The sequence below is a fragment of the Capsicum annuum genome, chromosome 1 (genome assembly GCF_002878395.1).
Source record: "Capsicum annuum cultivar UCD-10X-F1 chromosome 1, UCD10Xv1.1, whole genome shotgun sequence".
NCBI classification, from domain to species: Eukaryota; Viridiplantae; Streptophyta; class Magnoliopsida; order Solanales; family Solanaceae; genus Capsicum; species Capsicum annuum.
The window spans coordinates 254202681-254211212 of record NC_061111.1 but is presented as its reverse complement, the minus strand read 5'-3'; the positions used below and the strand labels follow the sequence as shown (position 1 = coordinate 254211212).

General features: G+C 27.8%; 1 long non-coding RNA gene across 1 annotated transcript; it reads right to left on the bottom strand.

Annotated features, from left to right (window-relative positions):
- Window positions 1-370: 370 nt before the first annotated feature.
- Window positions 371-2525, bottom strand: LOC107857406. The gene is made up of 2 exons (XR_001670860.2): window positions 2296-2525; window positions 371-697 (listed from the first exon to the last, which is right to left on the bottom strand). It is a non-coding gene; the product is annotated as an uncharacterized LOC107857406 (long non-coding RNA).
- Between the last annotated feature and the right edge of the window lie 6007 nt (window positions 2526-8532).

Sequence of the window (8532 nt, the reverse complement as noted above, 5' to 3'; positions counted from 1 at the left end):
AAAAATAATGTGTGGGGATTAATTTCTTTTTTTAAAAAAGTAATTTCTTACGTGATATTGATGTGGTCACGTGGCATTGATGTGTAGGCGAGTGTAACACACTCTCCGTTGTGAGAGTGGTATTCAGATTTGAGAGATGAAAATAATACACTTTAAAGATGTTAAGAGGGGTAAATAAACAAAAATTTAGTTTAAATGCTAAAATGAATTGAGGCGACAAGTTCAGGGGAAATCATCTCTTTTCTCTTCAAACAATATAAACTAGCAATATATTCATCATGACATGTAAACATATATATTCAATAGACTAATGTAAAAAGACACACATTAAACGAAGATGGAATCAGAATTTGAAGCTTACGAGTTTAAATTTTAAATTACTAATATATACTACATATTTTATTTATTTTATTAAAACAAATACACATCTGAATACAGCTCTCTGAGTTCGATTGAACTCGTAATTTAAACTCTAGCGCCATTTTTAATGAAATTAAGGGTGGAGAAAACTCGATCCAACTTAGAAAATTTCTTCTGAAATTCAGACATTAAAACAAGGTTTTCTTGGTGGAGAAGGTTTGCTTTGTTTCTTAATTTCTCATTTTCTTCTAATATACTCATATTTTCCATATACAACTTCAAGTTTTTTAATTCCATATTTTTCCCTTTTGCTGCTTTTTCCTCATATTTCTTCCTCCTGAAAAATAAAAAAGATATTATTACTGCAACAATAATAATAGGAAAAATGTTATGTTTCCATCTTGAATTATACACGATATTGCTGAGACACACTCGAACTTTAAGAGGGTCCTATTACGCCTGGACTAATTAAAATCGTTTTTTTGGCAATCTTAGCGCTTGCATGGCATATCAGTGAATCAACACACCGAAGGTCCATGTAGGTACTAAGGTTGTTAAAATTACGATTTTAATTAGTTCAGGGGTAATAGGACGACCCTCCTAAAGTTCGGGTGTGTCTCAGAAATTTCGTGTATAGTTTAGGGTGGAAACAATGCATTTTCTCATAATAATATATCAAATGTATTTCCACCTAAGTTGCTCGGACATTCTAAATATGTTGTCATATTCGTGTCTAATCCTTCAAAATACACTAGTTTTGGAAGACCAGACACGCATCTATCGATGTTATTGAAGAGTCCGAGCAACATAGATTTCCACAAAGTGGAGTCTGGAGAGAGTAAAATGTACGCAGTCCATATCACTAACTCAGATGAAGTAGAGAGATTGTTTTTGATAGACCCTCGGCTCAGAACAGATAACAGTATAGCAAATAAACAACAAAATGGGATAATTAACACACCGTTAGATAATAAAAGAAACAAAACACCGACAGAGGAATACAATAAACTTTCTATTCATGATCACAACATCATCAGAACAGTACGAACAAGAAACTACAGGCACTGATCGATATAAATAAACAAAGCACTCCTCCCAACTACTACTACGAATGCACTCATATATACATTAAAAAATAACAGTTCGATGCATTAAAGCTTCCACTATACGTGCGGTTTATAAAAGGACACGGCCACAAGGTCTATCATACGTAACCTCACTTTAAATTTTTTATAAGAGACTATTTCTACGACTTGAACTCTTCTGATCACATGGCAACAACTTATATCTGTTCGTTAAATAATATGACTTTTCTCAAAAAAAAATCATTTAAAGTAGTTCTATAAATATAAGGACACTTATGAAGTAACATAAGTTAATGATAATATATAAATTATAATATACTAGCAATATCTCTTTAAGAAGAACAAAAGAATAACATGGCAAAATCTTTTTTCTTTAAATTTCCTATTTTTCTAACAATTACAATTGAATACTCATAGACTTTAATATTCAATTTCTCATACACTATCAATATATATAAATTAAACTTATACAAATTAGAACAAGAAGAAAGTCACATGCACCTTATAAGAAAGTAATATATACTAATATTTCCTCCCTCTAAATTTATATAGTATAATTCAGAATTTCGAAAGTCAAACGTTTTACGTAGATGTTTCAGGTTTTCAAAAATAATTTACATATTTAAAAAACTAAAAAAAAAAAAAAAAAAGTACTATGTCAAAAAAAATCAACAATTTAAAATATTTAAAGGATATACAGACAAATCACGATCAATTAAATAATTTTTTACACGACTCTCAAAATTTAACCTATATCATATAAATTAGGACAGGAGAGTAATAAAAAATACTTCTCAATAAAATAAAAGATTTAATTGTTTTAAACTATATATGAAAGTAATATAATTACCATGCAAGCCTATGAACTTGAACTTTGGATCTTTTTGATTTCTTTTTCTTCCCAGAAATATAATTAATATGTGAAGCACTCCATTTTGTAGAATTAACACACATTTTTGATATATTAAATAGTTTTCTTGTAATTTTTTTGCTATTTTTTTTAAACTATTTGAGAAGAAAAAAAAAAGAAAGTAGTTTTTGAAAGATGAAGATTTTAGAGAAATGTGAAGTGAGTGAGATCCTATATATAGGTGGGAGTTATTGTGTTTCACTATATATGTATACACATTTATATTCCATGTGGCACTTTCTAAAAATTAGATAGGATATATAATTTTAATATGATATTAGAGCAGATAAAATATATATAATTAGGGATGGGCGTTTGGTATTCGGTTCGATATTTTTAAATTTCGAATTCGGTAATTCGGTTATCAGTATTTGAAAGTAGATACCACACACCATACTTATAAACATCATTTCGGTAATTTGGTAATCGGTAAATTAAACTTCGGTTCGGTACGGCTTTTGGTAATACCATATTAAAGTTGGAAATGTTCAAATGTACGTCTAAACTTCAAAAAGTATATTTAAGAGAAATCCTATTTAGTATTCCTTTTGTTGTTTTTTACGTATATATTACTAAGGTCCATGAGATTCTTTGGGATTGACTAATACTATTGTCTATTGAGTAGGTTAGGTTAGACATATATATATATATATATATATATATATATAAATTGATATTCGGTAAATACTGAATACCAAATAGTATTAATATCTTTTACCAAATCTAATTTCGAATATCGAAATATTAAAATTTTACTCCTAAATACCATACCAAATATCAAATTACCGAATATTAATTACCAAATTTTTCGATTCGATTTTCGATATTTTATGTCCAGCCCTATATATAATTATGGTTATATATACCATAATATGACGACATAGATAATTTAATATAATATTAGAACAGATAGAACATTTATGGTTATAGTTATATAAAGAGAAAATACTCTATTACCACCTTGAACTATATATGAAAAGGCTGAGACACACTCAAATTTTAGAAGGATCCTATTATCTTTCTGGACTAATTAAAATCGTATTTTTTACAATTTTAGTGTCTATGTGGTACATACGTGACACTACCCACTGAAGGGTCCACGTATTGTGCCACGTAGGCATACATGTGTATCATGTATGTGTCACGTAGATACTACGGTTGTCAAAAATATGATTTTAATTAGTCCAGAGGTAATAGGACCCTCTTAAAATTCGGATGTGTCTCAACTTTTTCTCGTATAGTTCAAGGTGGTAATAGAACATTTTCTCTTATATATATCGTAATTTGATGGTGGATATAATTTAAAGAGTGGTATCAGAAAAGGCTATTTGTGTAAATGTCCCTTTATTTTACGTTATAAGTAAATAAATAATAGCGTGTCGAATCCCTAATTCTTTTTTTTTTTTAGCATTTAGTAATTCATTTTGAGGGGTAAAACACTCGTTAAAAAGGTTATTCGATATTATTCAGAACTCAAACATGTGACTTTTTATTAAATATTAAAAGATACTTATCGAACTATCACAACTTTTACTCATAATTTTAACCGTTTAAACTTTTAGACAAAATAATTATAAAATTAGATAATCATTCAGTATCCTTTCGAAGTATAGTCAAAGTTGCTACGATACACTCCAACTTCACAAGAGTCCTATTACCCCCACCCTCCATCACCTAACTCAATTTTAGCGTATTTTTATCACTCTTTTGTGTTGATGTGGTACATTTATTACATAACATGAAACACACATCAAAGATGCTACGTCAGCTAAAAAACTAACAAAAATATATTATAATTTAATTTAAGATGATAATAGATCAAACTTTCATAAAATTAAATTATGGCCTAGTAAATTAGATCATAATTCAGGGATTACTATATGCTTTACTCTTATAAAATTCAACATAAATCAACAAGTTTTGTTGAAGGCAGGAATGATGACAATATGATCTAATAATATTTTTCAACAATAGTAATGATGACAAGGAAACTCATGATTACTAATTGAAGGCAACTCCATATATTTCCATGAAGAAAAAGCCTAAGAAGAAGGAAATGTCTCTTTCCCAAAAAAAAAAATTAAATTAAAATAATTCCAAAATATTTACTTCCATGCATCAATTTCATCTAAGATAAAAGTTTAGATCTTATTTTTCCTATAGGAATTCAAAATATAAAAATAATACATTTATTTTGATTTAATTGTTAAAAATATATTTAAAATTTTTCGATATTTTGAGTTTTAATACATGAATTATTAGGTGTGTAAGTTTTTATATCTGAATTATTACCAACGATTTTATGATCAAAACGCACCTAAACTATCAATTGTTCACTTTTTCCACCGGTGATATTCATATAGTAATTATAGGAGTCGAGATATATTATAATAAATAATTGGTAATAGTTCAGGTAGGAAATTAACTTGCATATCGGATAGTTTTGATATAAAACTCAGAAAGTCGAGATATTTTAGATGTGTTTTTTACCCTTTACTCGTTTTTTGTTGGTTAAGCATAAATTAAAGTACCACGTACTAGTATAAAGATATCACCAACTATATTTATGATCAAGATACACCTAAACTATTGATTGTTTACTTTTTCTACCTGAACGATGGTGATATTCAGGTAGTAATTAATGGAGATCAATTGATAGACGAGATGTATTATAATAAATAATTGGTGATAGTTCAGATAGGAAACTAACTGACACATCTGATAATTCAAATATAAAACTCAAAAAATAAAGATATTTTGAATGTATTTTTTACCTTTTTACATTTTACTTTTTGGTTAAAGCATAAAGTACAACGTACTATTATAAAGATGGTTGTCGCTGTTAAAGATAAAAAATTGTGAAATAGATAAAATATAACATAAAAAATCGATTTTGAGTAAAATTTGATTGTTATTATAAGATATTATTATAGGATGATTTTATTATAAAGAGATTTGTATACATGCAAGTCACTAATTGGTACTTTTAGCAAGTAAATTTACAATCAAACATTTGGCACGAAAAGAAAAAAATAGAGAAAATTCCAATTTGCTGTCTATTTTTTTCTAGTCTTCCATGTAATTGAGTACCTTTTTTTTTTTTTTTAAATTTTAAATCCATTATCAATTCCCTTAGATAATAACAATTGACTATTACAATATTGGGTCAATTACATGAATCTTAGTATATATCATTTTAAAAAAAGAAAATCATTTCAGACTAATATTATATAAAATAGAAGAAAATATGGGAATAAATAGAGGTTTTCGATAAAGAGAAAATGCACTGTCTCACCCTAAATTATACACAAAATTGCTGAGACACACCCGAATTTTAGGAGGATCCTATTATCCCTGGACTAGTTAAAACCGTATTTTTGACAATCTTAGTGCCTACGTGGCACATACGTGTGTCTACGTGGAGCTTTAGTATGTTAATTTACTAATGTACCACGTATGTGCCACATATCCACTAAGGTTGTCAAAAATACAATTTTAATTAGTCCAGGAAGTAATAGGACTCTCCTAAAGTTCAGGTGTGCCTCAGCAATTTTTTAAAATAAAAAAAATTGCAAAAAGCATAGAACCTCAAAATAGTTGTGTTTGCCTACTTATTTAATTTTATATAAGTTCAATTATTTATTTGTGTACACTAAAATTGGAGCATGTAAATATCGATTGAGGTCAAGTTAAATGAGATATTTATATATTAAGTTAATAATGTTTAGATTTTGTGTAAGAAATAATTGATAATTAGAAGGAAAAAAAAACAATAATTTAACAATATCTTTTTTAGAACTTTGTGCCCTACAAGAAAAGGACATTGTACTATAAGCATTAGATATGAAATAAATGAAGATACCAATATAAAGATAATAGTACTACAAAATAATCAATTCTATATTTGAATTCTACTTCTTGCTATATATAATGTAAAAAAAAAAATACTTTTTTTGCCTTATTATTAACAGAATTTAACCTGTAATACCAACTAGGTCATTTATCATTTTTATCATATAATAATTAAATTAATACTTTTCACATTAATTTATTTGTAATTATTGGATAAGTAACTTACAACAACAACATATCCAATGTATGTAGTCTCACAAGTAAAGTCCGAAGAAGAAAAAATATACGCAGATTTTACTCCTATTAACTACCGATAAACCCTCATCTCAAAATGAAAATTATCGAAACATATTGAATAATTAACTTAATTATGTAAATATCCTTTACTACGTTAATGCACAAAACTTAAACTAGTAAGTAAAAAATTCTTAAGTTTCTATTTTCTTTATGGACAAATGTCAAGTCCCCACCCCCCACCCCCAGCCCCCCACCCCACCCAAAAAGAAAAAATAGATTTATTTCAATTCTATTAAATATTTAATTAATGTCATTATCCAGTTTGAGTTGAAAATTATGAGAAAGTGAAGCTTTATTAGTTAATTAATTAACTAATTAACAAAAGTTTGCATGAATAATCATTGATCAATTAGTGAATCTAATTATTTAATTCTATGAGCCAATCAACTCAACATGTCAATATTAACACAAGGTGTCTTTGTCTCACTCTTTTAAACTTTAGAATTAAAACTTAGAGATTAATTTTGGACCATTTAGGGTGTGTTTGGTAAGAAGGAAAATATTGGAAAATATATTTTTGGAAAATAGGTGATCATTTTACTATTTTATGGTACTTGATAGGTAAGTAACAACAACAACAAAAATATGCCCGGTGTCAGGGGCAGAGCCAGCCCTTTGGCAGGGGGTTTCATTCGAACCTCCTTCGATGAAAAAATATATCTTTTATACATGATTAAAATTAAATTTTTATGTATCTATAGTACATAGTGTTGAACCCCATTCGACTAGATTTTCTTCAAATATTGAACTCCTTGGGTTGAAATTCTGACTCTACCTCTGTCCAGTGTATCCCTACGAAATGGGGTCTGAAGAGGGTAAGTGTTCGCACTCCCTGTTGCTACCTTAGAGGTGAGGTCAGGTAGTTGTTTCTGATAGATTCCCGACTCAAGAATTAATAGATAACTATCGTCCCAGAAATATTTATATATAACTAAGCAAGTACTATAATGGTGGGATTGGAGGTAGACGATCAGTGTGTAACGTTACTTATGAAACTTGTTTTTTCTACTTTCTACCTTATAAGTCATTTTCTTCATTCTCATGAAACTTATTTTTCAAAATTTATAATAAACTAATACGTAAAAATATTTTATTCTCCATAACAAACACATCCTTAATTAAAAAAATCTATTGCTAGATTTGAGACTTTTACTTTATAACATACATTTCTTTTTCTATATCATTTTCACTTTTGTTATGATCTTATCCAATATTCCCCTCATTATAATTAGTTTGAACACAAAAGAATCAAATAGCCAATTCAATTTTGAGTTTGACTTTTATAAATTGATAGTGTGTAAGAATTTGTTTAAATTAGAACTTTAGTAATTGTTTATAATTAATTATAAAATACATTAATAGTATAAAATTTCTTTATACTATCACATATAAGTGAAGACAATATTATGAATAGCATCATCGATTAGAGATTTTGAGTTTCTATTTTAGGAATATAGAAATCCCTAATAGCTAAGCACTTTTCCCTTTAACTGATCCTATGAAGCGTTAATTTAAATTATTCAGGTCTGTCGATATCAACGAATAATTGACAAAAAATAAAATTAAATTAAAAAGGATATGATTAGGCCAAGAAAGAAAAATCCAAAATATGACACAATAATGGAGATATATATGTATAGAAGAAATTAAACTCCTACCTTATGTTATATAAATACTTTCCTTTACAAGTCTATTTCCACTTGATGGCACTTGTATCATTATCAAGTACTATAAGAACAATGACATACACTACAAATTCCAAATATTTCTTTAATTATTACAAAATCCATATTTTTTCTAAATTCATCAAAGAAAATATTCCACTTTCCTACTCCATATATTAATTAATTGGTTATAAATATTGGACACAACCAAGCAAATTGGATTGATTAATCCTATATACCTTAGAATTTTTGCAAATTAAACATTGTTGTATATATGTTAATATGTTGACACAAGATGTATAGTTTGTTTTAGCATATTTTACTTATTTCGTGAATCAGATTGCGAGGTAGAGGCATTGCTCGT